This window comes from Hibiscus syriacus, unplaced genomic scaffold, assembly GCF_006381635.1.
Source record: "Hibiscus syriacus cultivar Baekdansim isolate YM2019G1 unplaced genomic scaffold, ASM638163v2 tig00110503_pilon, whole genome shotgun sequence".
Lineage (NCBI taxonomy): Eukaryota > Viridiplantae > Streptophyta > Magnoliopsida > Malvales > Malvaceae > Hibiscus > Hibiscus syriacus.
Genome location: NW_024062764.1, coordinates 5,135,945 through 5,157,984, shown reverse-complemented (window position 1 = coordinate 5,157,984; position 22,040 = coordinate 5,135,945). Strand labels below are relative to the sequence as shown.

General features: G+C 33.1%; 1 pseudogene; it reads right to left on the bottom strand.

Annotated features, from left to right (window-relative positions):
• Nucleotides 1–843: 843 nt before the first annotated feature.
• LOC120129772 lies at nucleotides 844–21,882 on the bottom strand (annotated as a pseudogene).
• Nucleotides 21,883–22,040: the final 158 nt, after the last annotated feature.

Here is a 22,040-nt window from a genome sequence, read left to right as displayed (position 1 = left end):
ATTACTAAAAGTTAAAAGTTATTTGAGTCAAAACTTAATCACATTGCTGTAAACGAGCTGAATCGAACTCGAGTATTACTGAGCTCGACTCAAAAACTTTAAAATTAAGCTCGACTCGACTAAGAAACTCACGAGCTTAAAATTTTCAAACTCGCCTCGAACTTGACATTAAAAAAATTTGAAACTTGACTTGAACTCGAACCCAAACCTTATGTACATGAAAACCTTATATTGTACTTTTTTTTTAAAAATAATATATAAATATTAATATTATTAATAATTTAATTTAAAAAATCTAAAATTTTAATATATTATTTTTTCAAGTAGCTCGCAAACTTTTCGAGTCGAATATCAAATAACTTACTTCGACACTTTAAAACTTCGAGTCGAGTTCAAACTCGAGTCGTCCATTGAACTGGGAGGAAATGTGAAGCTCGAGGCTAATGCTCGTTCGTCAGGGGCTGATTACTAAGTCCAGTGGTTGTTTGAAAACATAGGCCAATGCTCGTCGTTTTCAGAGGAGGAATGGTTGAAGGAGTCGGCGGAGGGGAAGAGAGGAAAAGGAGGACTTGAGGGAAGGAAATGGAGGGCCGGGATTGAGAAGGATCCGAGGGTCCAGATCATATATTAATCAACTTTATATTTATAAAAATTTCAAATTGGATTTTGGACAACATTTCACTGTCTACTTCGCCAAAACATGATCAAAAGTGGAAATAAATTTGCAGTTTTCAAACAACCAAAAGATTAGTTCATCCATAGAACATTATCCAAAGCCTGTGTTTGCCTAACACCCGAAATCTCTGAAGATAAATCAAACTGCACTTCATGATTTGAGTATCCGAATATGATAACAGTAATTCGAGATAAACATCGAGCACAAAATAACAGTCATTCCATTAATCCGAGAACTCACACATCTATAAGAGGTGAACCCAGTTCAGGATGGAAATTCGATCAATCTTTCCGAAGTTCCATGTATTCCCGGCGGATACCAGCTGCATTTACGACAATGATTTCGAGTTTGACTCCCTTTTAAGAATCAGAGACAAATAAAAGAATAAAAAAGAGTTAGAGATGGGATTGAAACATTAGCAAGATTTCACCCTGGCCTAGTGCAAGGCTCCGAGCACAACCGATGCTAGGGAGGATAAATCTGTTATTACTGGGTCGTAGGGTATATGAGATTGAAGTTTCATGCCCCAGATCCTGACGATGTCCCGATAAAGCCAAGATCGTAACAACTAAGAAGAGAACTGACCTATATTTCGAGGCACTTAAAATCTATGGTAATCGGACTCGAGAAGGGAAAATGAACTGTAAATATTTTCCATGTTATTTGAACTCGAGAAGGAAATAGAAGGGAACAATAAACTAATAGCAGACTCGGTTTGACATTGAGACATAGCAGTAAACTAACACCGCTGCTCCAACTATGTTCTTTGAACTCAAGTGTGAGTGTCGGTTATGAGTACATATGCAACATGGGGTGTTCAATATTTCTAACTTTTTCCATGTATTTGGAGGGTCATGCCTCATACCCATGGCCAAAAATGTGTTGGACACGGATACTAGAAGAAAAATGAAAACCCGGAGCAATGCCACTGGTGCAGCCTTCACATGTCACCAAATTATAGAAACTAAATGAATTAGAACTTACGGTTTATATATCTGTCTCGGAAGCTGATGCAAAAACAGTTTTTACCAAATCGACAGCTTCAGCTTCCACAAGTGGAGTAACAGCATCCTGCAAGACCATGGGTTTGAGATGGAAAAAAAAAAGCAGTCTTGATGATACAAGACATAAAATACTTGAACCCGAAGCCATACCTGGACAGGCAATAGTATAGGCCTGGGAGATTTCAGTTGGTTATCCAAGAAAGGCGTGATGAGCATCGAACCATACCCTTGGGAACTGTATCCAACCTTCTCATAGGAACCGACAGCATCATATGTGAACACACAACCCTTTCCTAATGGTGTAAGATAAGAAATATTAGTTCATATTCATGATATAAAGATGGGCAAAAACTAGAAACTAAAGCTCAAAGCAGAATACCTTCATTATCTAGGCCGCCTAAAACATTAAAAGAATAATTAGGAAAGAAACGCTTGTAATAAAGGGTGTTGGACAGCAGTTGAGCCATTGCAGGGCAGCTCATTTGCTTCTTGTGCTGATGCTGATAAATCTGTATTTTGAGAAGCACTATTAAAATATTATATATATATATATATATATATATATATATATATATATATATATATATAAAGACACATACATGTATATAATATTAGCTGCAGCATAGGTTTATAAGTACTATAATCATATTTCAATTCTTAAATGTTTACACTACATCGTTTGAAATTATTGCAGTACAGTTAATCCGAAAATTCAAATGAAGCCAACATTCCAGCTCAAAACAAGTATGTCCTCATATCTTTCAAAGGTGAAACCTTACCAAGTGTCTAGCCGCCAGTTGCTTTTGTCAAGCTTTGACATCGGTTTGAAATCCTGAGGATGCCATAACACATTTATCTGCACTGCAAACGTCAAAGAGACACTAATGAGAAGCTCAAGATAAGAAAGAAAGAGTGAAGACAAAAACATAAATAAGTAAAATCAATCATTAAAGACCATCATCCCCACACCTTTCCATCCCCGTTAACACTAGTTTTAAACATTGAGATGCACCAAAATGACTCAAAACGCTACCAAACATAGGAGGAATGTTTGTAGGAAGACTTACCAATTTATATTTGGATAAACTACACAAGATACCGTCGAATTTTAGGCATTTTATCGTTTCTACCATTGAACTTTCAATTTTGCCAATTATAGCACTGAACTCTGATTTTCGTTTCAATTATACCACTAGGCCATTAAATCGTTAACAGCCGGATCAAAATAACGTCGTTTTGGTGAGGTATCTACGTCGGCAACCATCAGTGTAACACCCCAATATAGGGGCTAAATTTTATAAATTAGAAAGTGGGGAATTTAATTGGAATTTTAGAAGAAATTGAGGATTAAATTATAAAATTTCAAAGTTGGCAGACCGTTTTATAAAGTACAAGCAATTCGGTGACCTAGTCATTAATTTAACCATTTTTCATATATGTTGAAAATATATATCATTTCCCCGATCAGTTTCTGCAGATTTTTCCCATTTTCCTCTTCCCCTCAACCCCTTTTGAACTCCGATCTACTCATCGTCAGACCTCCGTTCGACGAACCGAAACCACCATCCTGTTCGTTGTCGAAAGATGGATAAAAATCCTCAAACCTTTCATCGTGTATCGCCATCGTTTGTCGTTAATTTCAGTCAGAAGTATCGTCGGTTTTAACTCACTTTTCGTTGGTTTTTCGTCGATTCACGTCGATCCGGCCATCCGTTTTCGACACCACCCACACCATCGTGTTCCTTGCATCGTTCATAGTCCACCGATGTCCTCCGTGTCTCCGTCGTCGCCGGCGCGTGGAGGGGTGAGAAAGTCAAAGCTTACAACGTTTCGGAATCGAGCTCTCCACCGTTCAAAATTGTGAACCGAGCTTAGTGTCTCAAAATGCCTTAAAATAATTTTTAGGAAATTTTTCGAGAATTTTTTGACACTCTACGGCGTCACACGCGCCCCACGCCCCGCCCTTGCGCGTGGGGAAGTTCTGGCCACAGGTAAAAAGAACTCGGGTGCTAGTTTTGTAAATATTTTTAAAATGGTGCCTAATATGTAATTAATTTCTGTTAGGGTGATATTTGTGTAAAACCGGTTTTGACGGTCCAACCCAACCCGGTCTGACTCGACCCGTTGATCCGACCTGTTGACCGTTAACCACCGTTGACCAGAACTTTGATCAGCGTTAACCGACCAATGAACGACCGTTAACTTTTTCCGGGTAGACCTATCCTGACATTTTTCGACGTCCTGAATCTGTTTTTGGGGTCCGTTTTGCCCAATTTGAACCCGATAAGCTGTTTTTCACTGATTTATCACTCGATTCGATCTGTTTTTCGAAATTAAGCTTCGTTTTTTATATATTTATGTTAATATGTATCTGAGGAATTATTGGGAGATGATTTCAAGATCGAGGGCATTCAAATGGAATTTTTATGGTAGATCAGTATGGCACGAAAATCGAGATAATACATTACTACATTTTTATGCTTTATGGAACATGTTTGTATTGGTAATTGCATGAATGAACATGTTTGGTCACATTTGGGTTTTTAATTAATTCATACAGTCGATATGAATGCGGTAGAAATTCGGTAACTGAATACAGCTCGAATGACTAATATAAGAAAGTGAGGGATTGTTAAAATTAAAATTACAAGTTCTGTGATTAGTGATAAAGGAGTCAACCCTGGTTATGTAACTTATATTTTATATCAACAAAGGTTAAATGTTGAAGGTACTTAGACGAAAAATTATGAGAATACTCCGGTTTGGTAAAATTATGAAAATACCCTTATGCTGTCAAATGATAAGAATTGCCCTGAAAGTTGGTTACTAACTCTGAAAAGTCATATTGAGCTGATGAAACTACTGATAGGTATGGAAAATGATAGTTCTGCTTAGAAAATTTGGATAATCGATTTTTAACCCCAAGAGGGTTTGTGTAAGATATTAGAAGTCTGTTAAGGAATCATTTCAATATCAGAGAATGTTCGGGAAAGCAATTAACCATAGGATCTCTAAGTTATAATTATTTTCGTTATGAGTTTATACCGAAATTATCTGGTTAAGAAATTATGAAAATGCCCTTGAGAGGTAAAAATAGTCCAAGTTAACCCGGAATTAGAAAATACTTTGAGGATTTATACTTAACTCGATAAATTACAGATTTAATTGTTATGATCTTGTCTTTGTACAGAAAAATTCCTGATAACCTGTTTGTAACTTCTGAGAAGGCAATTGACCTGAAAATCTCTGAGTTAAGAATAAATTATCGAATGTGCTCTTTTGTCAAAATTGTTCGAAGGGTCTGGAAAAGATGATACGTTTGTATTAAATAATAAGATCAAATGGAAGGAAATGATTGAAATATATTGGATCTGTAAAATGATCAAAGTACCCTAGAGTGCAATTGACCCATAATTATCATCAAGCTCAGGAAGGATTGGATATTTTCAATCTATGAAATGACAGGTATAACATTAAGCACCAAAATGACCAAAATACCCTTATGACCAAGAATAAGTAAATTTTTTGGATTAATTAAGGAATTCAAATAAATATGGATGTGACATTGCCCTTAAAAAGTTATGGAAAACATCTTATGCGGGTCGATCAACGATAATACTATATCAGTACCTGAATGACATAGATATCACTTGAATGTGTGTTCGTCTCCTCGAGTTTGGATCGATGATAATTTTGGAAGCACTCAACTCAACGCTAAATCACATTCGATACTAAGAAGTGGATACTCGTTAAACAAATCAACCATGAAGACCAAATTGAACAGAACAGAAGTATAACATGTATCCGAAATTCAGAAACGACCGAATTACTGTGGAGAACTCTGAAGTAATTGGAATGGACTTGAATGTTAAATGAACTAAGTAACCTCAATGACTGATGATTTAATTAAGTGATTTGGATAAGTTTGGAAACTCTGATGAGTTTACATAGTTTACAATTACTACGAACCAAAAATCAAGTACGTCGGTATTTCATGATATTGTTAAAACGTGGAAATGAAATAAAGACCCTTGGAAGACCCATTCAGCAATGACTCAAAAGATGATTTATGATCATTAATTATTGTTATTAAAGAGTGAACACCTGAATGACAAAGAATGAATCAGTCAACATGCATTAGTTTTAGGAGTTGTTTAGCTTAAGTTATTTCGATAATCTGATAGATCAACACAGACTGTAAATGTCCTAAACCTTCATTTCTTTCTTATCAGCTCAGATCACATTCTGAATAACTGATGATTTCGTTAGTTAATGAACTCTTCTAATAGTGATTCTAAATTCTAGCATTGTACCGGTATACTAAAGATTCGTGTTTCTCTACCCAATAAGATTATCAAGTATCTCTGAATAATATCTTATAAATACTTTGATCCTCTAATGTGTTCCATATGTACTACATGACAGTTTTATATGTTTGAAATGAGTTTTAACGATTTCGTTAGTTAATGAACTCTTCCAATAGTGATTCTAAATTCTAGCATTGTACCGGTATACTAAAGATTCATGTTTCTCTACCCAATAAGATTATCAAGTATCTCTGAATAATATCTGATAAATACTTTGATCCTCTAATGTGTTCCATATGTATTACATGACAGTTTTATATGTTTGAAATGAGTTTTAACGAAAGTATTGATTTACTGGTTTATGAACCATGGAAACATGGTATGTGATCTCCGACTACGGTTTTCATCGAAAAATATGAATTGTACATGATTTATGAAATCATGGAATTTACTGGATTATGAATTATGGTTACCTGAAATGTTTTATCTGGTTTCCTATTTTCACTGGAAAATATGAATTGTTCCTGATTTATGGAATCATGGAATTTACTCGGTGTGCAGGTGGGTGTATGGTTCTGGGAACCTACACATTATGGAGTGTTCAGTTGGAGGGAATACTATGGTTTTTTATAAATGTTTTATGGGAGGGTATTGTTGGAGGAAGTTACTGTTACTGCAGGCTCTTCTGCTTTGTGCTCAGGGTAAGTCCTTACTTGGTGTATAGGTGGGTCTATGTGTAACATCCTCAATACCGGGTTAGTGACCAAATTATAAAGTTTCAGAAATTGGTGATTAAAATAGCATAATTGAATAGTTCAATGATTTATTAGAAATATGATGAAGGTTATTTAGTAATTATTGAATGAATTAAAGGGTAAAATGGTCAATTGACAAGTAATATTTTTATATTCCTTTTATAAGATAAGGAACCACGTGGGAAAGGAGAGAATTATCCAGAGTTTTCTTTTTTCTTCTTCCTCCTCCCGTATCTCCAAGCTCAAAGGTGAGTTTCTTTGTTTATGGATTAATTGTTGATTTTAAGGTTGAGTTTTGATTATTAGATGATAACTAAGTTTAAGGAAACCTTAAGTTATCTTAAAATCAAAGTATAATGGAGTTAGGAGGGATTAAAGATTTGAGGTTCTTGGGTGAAATCTTGAAATAGAGTTCATAACTAGAGTTGGAAGTTAAATTTGACTTGTCAAGGGTCTAATTAAGAAGTTAGAAGCCATAGAATTTTAATCAAAACATATTGCAAAGTTGGTTTAATTCTTGAGTTACATATGAGTAGAATTTTGAAGTTAAAGATGGTTTATATGGATATAAATTGGTTTGAGCATGTGTATATGAGTTGAAAACATGAAAGGGGATGAAAGATGAAGCATTTGAGTTGATTTGAGTAGATTTTCGGGCTTAAAAATGAATTCTGGGCTATGTGCATCGCTGCACATTCAATGTGCACCGATGCATCAAGGGTAAATTTCCAGAAATTGTTCAGAGTGTATCCCTATTAAAATGGAAACATCAAATGCAGTTAGTGCATCGATGCACACCCTTAAAATGAAAACATCGAAGGTGATTTATGTATCGATTCATGGGTAGTGTATCGATGCACATGTTAAAGAATGCGTCGATGCACATGTTAAAGAATGCATCGATGCACTATAGAATGCATCGATGCACTTCAAGGGGAAATTGAAATATACATTTCTTTTGGTCTAAGAAATGATAGATTACAGTATATCAATGGGATACTGATATGTATTAATGTATGATTATGTAGATATTGAACATGAACAAGTTCCGGAACGAGTACCAAGTTAAGATTTGATCGAAAGAGAGAAAATCATAAAATGGGATCGAAACTTAGTGAGGCCAATGTGAGTGCATAATAGTGACATGTATTGTTTAATGGAAATAGGACTTGCGATGAGTCTATTTCCTAGAATAATATGCATGAAGTCATTAATGAGATTATGTGGTTGTTATTATTATATGTGTTATATGTGATTATATATTTTACATTAATTGTATGTATGCATAACTAAAGATATTGATATGCTTTGTATATGCTATAGGATTTGTGTAAAACACTAAAATGTAATAATGGAAGAACATGAAATAAATTATATGATAGAGACATAAGGAATGAAATGAACGAGTGAGCATAAGATAATCGAGTATAAGTCATATTATATGGTATAGGTGATTACACGAGAAAGGTTAGAAGACTCTATGAGGATAGTATAAATTCAAGGGTATATGCATAAATAAGGATACATAAGTTATATAGGGAAGATTTATATAGTTAAAGGAAACTATGGTTTATGAATTATAAAGTGAAGAGCTACAAAGCTTTATGAAAGAGTATATGTATGAAGTAATGGGAAATCAAACTAATTAAATAGATTAAATTAGTATATATAGATGAATTATGTAAGTGAAAGGGGAAATGAGATAAAATAAGTTGAAATTTTTATAGGATAGAATGAGACTATTTGAACATGTATTATAAACTTTATAAAGGATGACTTAGGTTAAATCATTATATGATATAAATATAGGGCATTACTATGTAAATTACATTAAAGAGACATGTTTACACGATTACAAGATATGATACCGGACATTAGATATATGAAAGAGAAAGTATATGTGATATGAGAAAGTGAAACAAGTTAAATGATATTGAATCAGGTGAATATAAGAGATTAAAGCATAAATTATATGAAAAAATATAAGTCATAGGATATGACATGTTTATAGGAACATTGGAGAAGTGTATATGCCATGTAATACATGAATACGAAATGATATGAGAATTTACATGAACTACGTGATTAAATGAATATGTGAATGAAGCTACGAGTTTATATGAATATGTGATATGTTTACATGAATATGAAAAAGGATATAAAAGATAATGCTCATGATATGTGTCATGAGAGCTAAGGGTATAATTGGCATGCCAAGAGTCGAGGGTCTACGCGGTCCTTCGGGACAGATATGTATTCCTTAGAATATGTGTGATGTCTTTTGAGACACATACTTGATCCTTTGTATATGTATATGATTCTTAAGGAATTTTCTACGTGGTCCTTAGGGACATCTTATATAGCACTTTGGTGCATTTCTACGCGACACTTAGGTGCAATTCTACGTGGCACTTCGGTGCATTTATACGAGCTGTGGTGACAGCATTAGTGCACAACCTCTATAGACTCACATATCTATAGTACTCACATGTGTACATGGGCTAATAAAGAAGATGATATAAAAGAACCTTGTATGATATTATGTGATTTGTTTGTAATCTTTATGGTGAAATGATATAGGTGATATAATGGTGGTGTATATAGCTTGGTTAAGAAGAATAGGTACAAGAACATATGACTAAAAGATAAAGAAGAAAATAAGACTATTAAAGAGATAATGAGAAATTTACTACATACGTTTTATATGTTTTGTGTTAGGAAATATGTTACCAGAATTATATGATGATATGGATATTTCTTTGTGAAACAATATGTATGTATATATATATATATATATTTATGTTTGGATGCATTTTATGGTTTATCATGATTACATGAAATGTGAATAATAGGAATTAGTTATGATATGCTACAGTCAGTTTGTTTATGCCTCACTAAGTCATAGACTTAGCGTGTGATTGTTTCACACGTAGGTATATAATCGAGAAGAGAAGCGAAGAAGAGCAAGACAGGTCAGCATATCCCTTACAAAATTTCAGATCAGAAAATAGATATTTTAAATGTGTTTGGTTATTTTGATTATAGTTGGCATGTACTAATTGATTGAGTTGAATATGCTTTGATCAATTTTGGTTATTTTGGTCGCTTTATGTAAATAAATTGTTTTTATTTTAATGAAAGTTTTAAATTTTCTTTGAATTTTCTCAAGAGTCAAAGTTTGAAAGTCAATGTGACACCTCAGACTCGTATTCGGGTGGGTACGGGTTGGAGGTGTTACATTTAATGGTATCAGAGCTAAGGTTTAGCCGATTCTAGGCTTATATCGAAGTTAAATGAGGTTTAAGAATGTGTATATGTCAACTAAAAGTGAAAATTTCTGATCTGATAGTGTAAGGAGTATGTTGTCTTGCTAATAGAATAAGATTTGTATGATAAAGTAGTAATTGATTATAGAAATTGTCAAAGTAAAGTAAATCGATAGCTGACAAATCTGATGGTGATAGCAATTCACCTGCCCTGGCCAGGTAGGATGAAGAGCGGAAACCTCAGAAAGTGTCTTATAAGATTAAAGGTTGATTTCAGAAAGTTGAAATCATATTAGAATAGTGAAAGAAGATCTTCATTGTTTTGAATCGGAAAAGCGATATGGATTAGTTTTGTTAGTATGTGGATAAGATAGAATATGGTGAACAAGTGTCACCATAAGAACGTTAAAAAAATCAAATGAAGTGGTGAGTACTTATAGAAGAGCTCAAGAATAAGTGCATCAGTGATAAGCGTATAAGATGTATAAAGCCAGAGCTTATGAGTTTGAAACGAAGTGATAATATTGAGCATAAACAAGAGTGTGTTTATGATAAGGGTTTGCAGTTAAGATGGAAAGAGTTGGCGTTGGCTAACCAGAGTATGTGATAAAAATGTACTGGAATTATAAGATTATAAGATATTTTCAGGCTATGATAACCAAATATGAAATGGATCTGGATACAGTTGTATATCGGGATCATAGTAATGTGGTATAGTAAAGGAAAAGGAAGTAAGGATTTGTATATTTTAGTAAAGCTGAGGATTGATAAGAAGAGTTTAAGAATGAGTATATCGATGATCAGATTATAAGACAAAGGAAGTTAGAATGTTGAGTTTGAACAACGGCAATTACAGGATGTATGAGAATAAAGGTGAATTTGATAAGTTAAGTAAACTAATTTTGAGATAATTTTGATTGGAAAGGATGTATATGATTGGTTGACTAGGGCTTGTGCCCTAGATTGGACAGATGTTATTGACTAGCTATCAGAGTAAAGGTGATAGAGTTATAAAATTGGAAGAAATGATAAAGTTGAATTAATTAATTAAGAATATAGTTGTGTATTCTGATCAGATAGCTATGATGTAGAAAAAGAGATAAGTATTTGCATGGAACCTTAAGAAAGGAAAATACAAGTATAAGAAATGATAAATAATAAAGTTCTATATAAGTAAATGGGTTATCAAAGTTATGAGGATGCAATGAAGATTGATACATAGAGATGAGTATAGGTGATAAGAAAAGAGTATGTGAACATGAAAGGAAATATATGATTTGTGTATAAGGAATAAATAATGGAATAAAGAAATGAAAGGGATTAAGTTAAAGGATCAGATACGATAAAGGTTATATGGAAGTGTAGATGATAATTTTGATATAGAAGTGAGAAAAGTGTGCAAGGTGATGTGAAAAGATTCTTTAAAGTATATATTTAATCATATTTAAAGAAGATTTAAGGTTGTGTTCTTGGTCAAATGATGATGGGAACGAGTTTGGTTATTGTTATAAGGTAATTAGAGATGGATTTATAAGGTTAAGTAATGAAAATTGATGTTATTGTCTACGTGATTAGTGACACTATATGAAATTTTAGAAATGGTCAAAGGAAAATGCATAATAGAAGGAGAGAAAAGACAGAAATGGATTGAAGTTACTGGTTGTTGTTTAAATGATAAGTGGTAGTAAATGAATATATAAAGGAAAAAGGTAGTTGAAGAAATAAAGGAAGGAAAGATTAAGTAAATGAGGTAATATGAGAACATTAGAAGATATGTTCTTATTAATATGTTCAGTGAAAATTCGAGGATGAATTTTTTTTAAAGGGGGGGAGATTTGTAACATCCTCAATATCAAGTTAGTGACCAAATTGTAAAGTTTCAGAAATTTGTGATTAAAGTAGGATAATTAAATTGTTCAACGATTTATTGAAAATATGATGAAGGTTATTTAGTAATTATTGAATTAATTAAAGGGTAAAATGGTCAATTGACAAGTAAGATTTTTATATTCTTTTTATAAGATAAGAAACCACGTGGGAAAGGAGAGAATTATCCAGAGTTTTCTTTCTTCTTCTTCCTCCTCCCGTATCTCCAAGCTCAAAGGTGAGTTTCTTTGTTTATGGATTAATTGTTGATTTTAAGGTTGGGTTTTGATTATTAAATGATAACTAAGCTTAAGGAAAGTTTAAGTTATCTTAAAATCAAAGTATGATGGAGTTAGGAGGGATTAAAGATTTGAGGTTCTTGGGTGAAATCTTGAAATAGAGTTCATAACTAGAGTTGGAAGTTAAATTTGACTTGTTAAGGATCTAATTAAGAAGTTAAAAGCCATAGAATTGGAATCAAAACATATTGCAAAGTTGGTTTAATTCTTGAGTTACATATGAGGAGTAGAATTTTGAAGTTAAATATGGTTTATATGGATATAAATTGATTTGAGCATGTGTATATGAGTTGAAAACATGAAAGGGGATGAAAGATGAAGCATTTGAGTTGATTTGAGTAGATTTTTGGGCTTAAAAATGAATTATGGGTTATGTGCACCGATGCATCAAGAGTAAATTTCCAGAAATTGTTCAGAGTGAATCGATGCACAGGAAGTGCATCGATGCACCCATTAAAAATGGAAACATCGAATACAATTAGTGCATCGATGCACCCCCTTAAAATGAAAACATCGAAGGTGATTTGTGTATCGATGTATGGGTAGTGCATCGATGCACATGTTAAAGAATGTATCGATGCACTATAGAATGCATCGATGCCCTTCAAGGGGAAATTGAAATAGATATTTCTTTTGGTCTAAGAAATGATAGATTAGAGTATATCAATGGGATACTGATATGTATTAATGTATGATTATGTAGATATCGAACTTGAGCAAGTTCCGGAACGAGTATCAAGTTAAGATTTGATCGAAAGAGATGAAATCATAAAAGGGGATCGAAACTTAGTGAGGCCAAGGTGAGTGCATAATAGTGACATGTATTGTTTAATGGAAATAGGACTTGCGATGAGTCTATTTCCTAGAATAATATGCATGAAGTCATGAATGAGATTATGTGATTGTTATTATTATATGTGTTATATGTGATTATATATTTTACATTAATTGTATGTATGCATAACTAAAGATATTGATATGCTTTGTATATGTTATAGGATTTGTGTAAAACACTAAAATGTAATAATGGAAGAACATGAAATAAATTATATGATAGAGACATAAGGAATGAAATGAACGAGTGAGCATAAGATAATCGAGTATAAGTCATATTATATGGTATAAGTGATTACACGAGAAAGGTTAGAAGACTCTATGAGGATAGTATAAATTCAAGGGTATATGCATAAATAAGGATACATAAGTTATATAGGTAAGATTTATATAGTTAAAGGAAACTATGGTTTATGAATTATAAAGTGAAGAGCTACAAAGCTTTATGAAAGAGTATATGTATGAAGTAATGGGAAATTGAACTAATTAAATAGATTAAATTAGTATATATAGATGAATTATGTAAGTGAAAGGGGAAATGAGATAAAATAAGTAGAAATTATTTATAGGATAGAATGAGACTATTTGAACATGTATTATAAACTTTATAAAGGATGACTTAGGTTAAATCATTGTATGATATAAATATAGGGCATTACTATGTAAATTACATTAAAGAGACATGTTTACACGATTACAAGATATGATACCGGACATTAGATATATGAAAGAGAAAGTATATGTGATATTAGAAAGTGAAACAAGTTAAATGATATTGAATCAGGTGAATATAAGAGATTAAAGCATAAATTATATGAAAAGATATAAGTCATAGGGTATGACATGTTTATAGGAACACAAGAGAAGTGTTATATGCCATGTGATACATGAATACGAAATGATATGAGAATTTATATTAACTACGTGATTAAATGTATATGTGAATGAAGCTATGAGTTTATATGAATATGTGATATGTTTACATGAATATGAAAAATGATATAAAAGATAATGCCCATGATATGTGTCATGAGAGCTAGGGGTATAGATGGCATGCCAAGAGTCGAGGGTCTACGCGGTCCTTCAGGACATATATGTATTCCTTGAAACATGTGTGATGTCTTTTGAGACACATACTTGATCCTTTGTATATGTATATGATTCTTAAGGAATTTTCTATGTGGTCCTTAGGGACGTCTTTTATGGCACTTCGGTGTATTTCTACGCAGTACTTAAGTGCAATTCTACGTGGCACTTCGGTGCATTTATACGAGTTGTGGTGACAGCATTAGTGCACAACCTCTATAGACTCACATATCTATAGTACTCACATGTGTACATGGGCTAATAAAGAAGATGATATAAAAGAACCTTGTATGATATTATGTGCTTTGTTTGTAATCTTTATGGTGAAATGATATAGGTGATATAATGATGATGTGTATATAGCTTGGTTAAGAAGAATAGGTACAAGAACATATGACTAAAAGATAAAGAATAAAAGAGATAATGAGAAATTTACTACATACGCTTTATATATTTTATGTTAGGAAATATGTTACCAGAATTATATGATGATATGGGTATTTCTTTGTGAAACAATATGCATGTATATGATATATATATATATATATATATATATATATATATATATATATATATATATTTATGTTTGGATGCATTTTATGGTTTATCATGATTACATGAAATGTGCATAATAGGAATTAGTTATGATATGTTATAGTCAGTTTGTTTATGTCTCACTAAGTCATAGACTTAGCGTGTGATTGTTTCACACGTAGGTATAGAATCGAGAAGAGAAGCGAAGAAGAGCAAGACATGTCAGCATCTCCCTTAAAAAATTTCAGATCAAAAAATAGATAATTTAAATGTGTTTGGTTATTTTGAATATAGTTGGCATGTACTAATTGATTGAGTTGAATATGCTCTGATCGATTTTGTTATTATGGTCGCTTTATGTAAATAAACCGCTTTTATTTTAATGAAAGTGCTAAATTTTCTTTGTATTTTCTCAAGAGTCAAAGTTTGAAAAGTCAATGTGACACCTCATACACATATTCGGGTCGGATACAGGTTGGGGGTATTACAGTATGGTTCTGGGGAACCTACACATTATGGAGTGTTCAGTTGGAGGGATTAATATGGTTTTTGAATAAGAATATGTTTTAAATTGCTATTGTTTTAAAAAGAAAAGATTTGTATGGTTTTGCGGAAACACACTAGATAACCTATTCTGATCTCCTGAACTCAGTTATTCGAAATATTTCTCTGAACTGAAAACTCATTGCCTGTTACTACCTGAAATATCAATATGATCTTTGCTCAACATAAAGATTTGTAATTGTCTGAACCGATAAGGAAATATATATTTATCTGTATCTGCATATTCTTCAGCATCATCTGGTAGTTCTGTATTACTGAGCTTTCCGAAGCTAACTCTAGTACTCATCATTGCAAGTTAAAAGAATTGTATCAGTGCATCTATCGACATCAGCAAAGGAGTTCTTCCGGCGTTGCTATCAGAATATGGTATATGTGATTAGGGGGATGCACTTGTATTTTGTTTTATATACGAGTCTGAAAATCTGTTTTATTTCTACGTACTGATAAATCATTTTATAAGTTATATGTTTTAATAAAAGTTTTAAATTTTCTACTATTTTTACAGTAGGTCGCTCTGGTGGCCCTAATGTGACACTCCAGATCAGATCGGTTACCCGTATCGGTCTGAGGGGGTTACATTTAGTGGTATCAGAGCTATAGATTGAGTCAAAATTTTCATGATAGACCGGCCGATCGAATGTCAAAAGATGTATGATCAGTACATGCCCCTAGACTACAATCGTACTTCTCTGAGCCGAAACTCCAAGGTTGAGTCCCTATCTGTAATGAGTAAACCTATGTTTTTATCCGTTAGGACTCTACCATTGTATAAAGAAATACCAGTAACGTTTGTCTAATCTTTGTACAGTACCTTACGAGCCATGTGAGAGTTACTCATCTGAGAAATTCTGACCTGACTTCAAAAATAAAATTGGGATATGTTACCGCTCTATGAAGTCTATTCTCGTAACCAAGGCTGAATTGTTTCAGCAAGGATAAATTTGTTTTAATTATTTTATTGGACTGTGGAAGAGTTCTGATAAGAATGTAAAATCAACTACTAAAGGATTGTAGAGGACTCGTACTTCTGTAAAAGTTATTTGAAGATATGAAAGAACTGATGGAATTTTCATTTTTGCAATTATGTGACATGAAAGAATTTCGAGGACGAAATTCTTTTAAGGAAGGGAGAATTGTAACACCCTAATTTAGGGGCTAAATTTTAGAAATTAGAAAGTGGAGAATTTAATTGGTATTTTGGAAGAAATTGATGATTAAATTGTAAAATTTCAAAATTGGCATACCGTTTTATAAAGTGCAGGAAATTCAGTGATCTAGTCCTGAATTTAACTATTTTTCATATATGTTGAAAATATATATCATTTCCCCGATCAGTTTCTGCAGATTTTTCCCATTTTCCTCTTCCCCTCAACCCCCTTTGAACTTCGATCTACTCACCGTCCGGCCTCCGTTCGATGAACCGAAACCACCATCGTGTTCGTTGTCGAAAGATGAACAAAAACCGTTAAACTTTTCATCGTGTATTGTCATCGTTTGTCGTTAATTTCAATCGGAAGTATCGTCGGTTTTAACTCAATTTTCGTTGGTTTTTCATCGATTCACGTCGATTCGGTCATCCATTTTCAACACCACCACACCATCGTGTTCCTTGTATCGTTCCGAGTCCATCGGTGTCCTCCGTGTCTCCGTCGTCGCCGGCGCGTGGAGGGGTGAGAAAGTTAAAGTTTCCAACGTTTCAAAATCGAGTTCTCCACCGTTAAAAATTGTGAATCGAACTTGGTAAGTGTCTCAAAATGCCTTAAAATAATTTTTAGAAAATTTTCCATGAATTTTTGGGCACTCCACGGCGTCCCACGCGCCCCACCTGTCGCCCCCTGCGCGTGGGGAAGTTATGGCCGCAGGTAAAAAGAACTCGGGTGCTAGTTTTGTAAATATTTTTAAAATGATGCCTAATATGTAATTAATTTCTATTAGGGTGATATTTGTGTAAAAATGGTGACTCGACCCGTTAATCGTTGACCGGCGTTGACCAGAACTTTGACCGGCGTTGACCGGCCATTGAACTGCCGTTGACTTTTTCCGGGTAGACCTATCATGACATTTTTCGATGTCTTGAATCCGTTTTTGGGGTCTGTTTTGCCCAATTTGAACCCGGTAAGCTATTTTTCACTGATTTATCACCCGATTCGATCTATTTTTCAGAATTAAGCTTCGTTTTTTTTATCTAATTTCTGTTAATATGTATCTGAGGAATTATTGGGAGATGATTTCAAGATCGAGGGCATTCGAATAGAATTTTTATGGTCGATCAATATGGCACGAAAATTGAGGTAATACATTACTACCTTTTCAAGCTTTATGGAACATGTTTGTATTGGTAATTGCATGAATGAACATGTTTGGTCACATTTAGGTTTTTAATTAATTCATACACTCGATATGAATGCGGTAGAAATTCGGTAACTGAATACAACTCGAATGACTAATATAAAAAAGTGAGGGATTGTTAAAATTAAAATTACAAGTTTTGTGATTAGTGATAAAGGAGTCAGCCCTGGTTATGTAACTTATATTTTATATCAACAAAGGTTAAATGTTGAAGTTACTTAGACGAAAAATTATGAGAATACTCCGATTTGGTAAAATTACGAAAATACCTTTATGTTGTAAAATGATAAGAATTGTTCTAAAAGTTGGTTACTAACTCTGAAAAGACATATTGAGCTGATGAAACTACTAATGGGTATGGAAAATGATAGTTCTGCTTAGAAAATTTGGATAATCGATTTTTAACCCCAAGAGGGTTTGTACAAGATATTAAAAGTCTGTTAAGGAATCATTTCAAGATCAGAGAATGTTCGGGAAAGCAATTAACCATAGAATCTCTAAGTTATAATTATTTTCGTTAAGAGTTAATACCGAAATTATCTGATTAAGAAATTATGAAAATGCCCTTGAAAGGTAAAAATAGTCCGAGTTAACCCGAAATTAGAAAATACTTTGAGAATTTGTACTTAACTCGATAAATTACATATTTAATTGTTAAGATCCTGTCTTTGTATAGAAAAATTCATGATAACCTGTTTGTAACTTCTGAGAAGGCAATTGACCTGAAAATATCTGAGTTAAGAATAAATTATCGAATGTGCTCTTTTGTCAAAATTATTCGAAAGGTCTGGAAAAGATGATACGTTTATATTAAATAATAAGATCAAATAGAAGATAATGATTGAAATATATTGGATTTGTAAAATGATCAAAGTACCCTGGAATGCAATTGACCCACAATTATCATCAAGCTCAGGAAGGATTGAATATTCTCAATCTATGAAATGATAAGTATAACATTAAGCACCAAAATGACCAAAATACCCTTATGGCAAAAAATAAGTAAATTTTTTGGATTAATTAAGGAATTCAAATAAATATGGATGTGGCATTGCCATTAAAAAGTTATGGAAAACTAGGGATGGCAACGAGGAGGTTTCGGGCCGAAGATTGGTCCCCCTGTTCTCGTCCCCGTTTAAAAAACTCGTACTCGTCCCCGCTTAAAAACTGCGGGGATTTAAACAGGGATCCCCATCAGGTAATCGGGGAAACGGGTATCCCCGTTTAGCATAAACGGTTATTTAAACGGGTATCGGGTCGGATATATATATTTAAATTAAATATATAAATATTATATATATATATATATATATATTTAATTTAAATTAAATTTATTAATATTATATTTATATTATATATATATATATATATATAATTATTTTTAATATTTATCGGGCTGGGTATTCGGGTAATCGGGGCGGGGATTACCAAACTCGTCCCCGTTTAAAACATTCAATTTTTCACTATCCCCATTTATCATCCCCAAACCCGACCCGTTTAATTTGGTTTTCGATTTTCCCCGTCGGGTTCGAGTTTTTTTGCCATCCCTATGGAAAACATCTTATGCGGGTCGATCAACGATAATACTATGTCAGTACCTGAATGACATAGATGTCACTTGAATGTGTGTTCGTCTCCTCAAGTTTAGATCGATGATAATTTTGGAAGTATGCAGCTCAACGCTAAATCATATTTGATACTAAAAAGTGGATACTCGTTAAACAAATCAACCATGAAGACCAAATTGAACAGAACAGAAGTATAATATGTATCCGAAATTCAAAAACGACCGAATTATTGTGGATAACTCCGAAGTAATTGGAATGGACTTGAATGTTAAATGAACTAAGTAACCTCAATGACTGAGGATTTATTTAAGTGATTTGGATAAGTTTAGAAACTCTGATGAGTTTACATAGTGTACAATTACTACGAACCAAAAATCAAGTACGTCAGTATTTCATGATATCGTTGAAGCGTGGAAATAAAATAAAGACCCTTGGAAGACCCATTCAGCGATGACTCAAAAGATGATTTATGAACATTAATTGTTGTTATTAAAGAGTGAATACCTTAAGGAAAAAGAATAAACCGGTCAACATGCATTAGTTCTAGGAGTTGTTTAGCTTAAGTTATTTCGATAATCTGATAGATCAACACAGATTGTAAATGTCCTGAACCTTCATTTCTTTCTTATCAGCTCAGATCACATTCTGAATAACTGATGATTCCGTTTGTTAATGAACTCTTCCAATAGTGATTCTAAATTCTGGCATTGTACCGGTATACTGAAGATCCATGTTTCTCTACCCAATAAGATTATCAAGTATCTTTGAATAATATCTGATAAATACTTTGATCCTCTAGTGTGTTCCATATGTACTACATGACAGTTTTATATGTTTAAAATAAGTTTTAACGAAAGTATTGATTTACTGGTTTATGAACCATGGCAACATGGTATGTGATCTCCTACTACGATTTTCATAGAAAAATATGAATTGTACATGATTTATGAAATCATGGAATTTACTGGATTATGAATTATGGTTACCTAAAATGTGTTATCTAGTTTCCTGTTTTCACTGGAAAATATGAATTATTCATGATTTATGGAATCATGGAATTTGCTCGGTGTGCAAGTGGGTGTAAGGTTATGAGAACCTACACATTATGGAGTGTTCGGTTGGAGGGAATACTATGGTTTTTGATAAATGTTTTATGGGAGGTTGTTATTGGAGGAAGTTACTGTTACTGCAGGCTCCTCTGCTTTGTGCTCAGGGTAAGTTCTTACTTGGTGTGTAGGTGGGTGTATGGTTCTGGGGAACCTACACATTATGGAGTGTTCGGTTGGAGGGATTATTATGGTTTTTGAATAAGAATATGTTTTAAAATATGTTTTAAACTGTTATTGTTTTAAAAAGAAAAGATTTGTATGGTTTTGCGGGAACACACTAGATAACCTATTCTGATCTCTTGAACTCAGTCATTCGAAATATTTCTCTGAACTGAAAACTCAATGTCTGTTACTACTTGAAATATCAGTAAGATATCTGCTAAACATAAAGATTTGTAAATGTCTGAACCGATAAGGAAATATATATTTATTTGTATCTGCATGTTCTTCAGCATCATCTGGTAGTTCTGTATTACTGAGCTTTCCGAAGCTCACTCTATTACTCACCATTGCAGGTTAAAAGAATCATATCAGTGCATCTATCGACATCAGCAAAGGAGTTCTTATGACGTTCCTATCGGAGTATGGTATATGTGATTAGGGGGCATGTACTTGTATTTTGTTTTATATTCGAGTCTGAAAATCTATTTTATTTCTGCGTACTGATAAATCATTTTATAAGTTACATGCTTTAATAAAAGTTTTAAATTTTTCGCTATTTTTACAGTAGGTCGCTCCGGTGGCCCTAATGTGACACTCTAGAATGGATCGGTTACCCGCATCGGTTTGAGGGGGTTACAGTCAACATCTTGACGATAACGATTTAACGGTTTAGTGGTATAATTGAAATGAAAATCAAAGTTCATTCCTATAATTGCAAATTTGAAAGTTCAGCGGTGTAAATGAAACATGGCCTAACGTATGGTGGTATCTGATGTAGTTTACCCTTTATATTTTGTTATCTTAACCGGAAATGGAATCAGGTGTCGGGATCCTTTCAACCATTATAGTAGCAAACTACTTCAAATATTACCAAAAATCTTCATGAGTAAAATTTCACAAAATTCTTTAGTTTCCCCCATAAAGTACCAATTGCCAAATTCATTATACATAAGATTAGGTAGCCAGTTTTACAATACTAAAATGTGATAATCCTGTTAATAGCCGCGAAAAGGGGGGGGGGAATCCTGCTCCAAATTTCTATTATTTTCAATCTATTCTTGTTAACCTAAGAACAAAAGAGACTGAATAAAAGAACATACAGTTTACAGATTTTGGGGTATTCGCGGGTCAGTATGTTGTAACCGGTCGGCATTCGAGTATCGGCGGCGATAACACAGTAATCGGCTCCGGCGAACGCAACGCAAGATCTGCAATTTCCCAAAACAAACATAAAACAATATCATCATTAAACAACGAAATCGAGAATTAGGAACAGATAATAAGCGTAGTTCTTTTAAATATATAGATGGTAATTATATTATTATTTTATAAAGAAAAATATTTTTCATCTTATATTTTGAACCCAAATTCACTTCCTTCTTCACAAAATCAATCGACAATCGAATTAAAAAAATGAAAGATCAAGTTAATACATATCAAGTTCAGCTAATTTTAGGTACTTATTATTAATCTTTCGACATTGAATGCTCACATCCTTAACATTTATAGTGCTTGACCCAATCCTCAAGGAATAACAATAATTTTTTTACCATAGAGACCGCTTGGTTTGTACAATATTTTAGGTATTTTTTATTAAGTTAAAGAGATTTCAAAATAGTATATGTTCTAAATAATCTCAACCATTTCATAATTAACGCTCA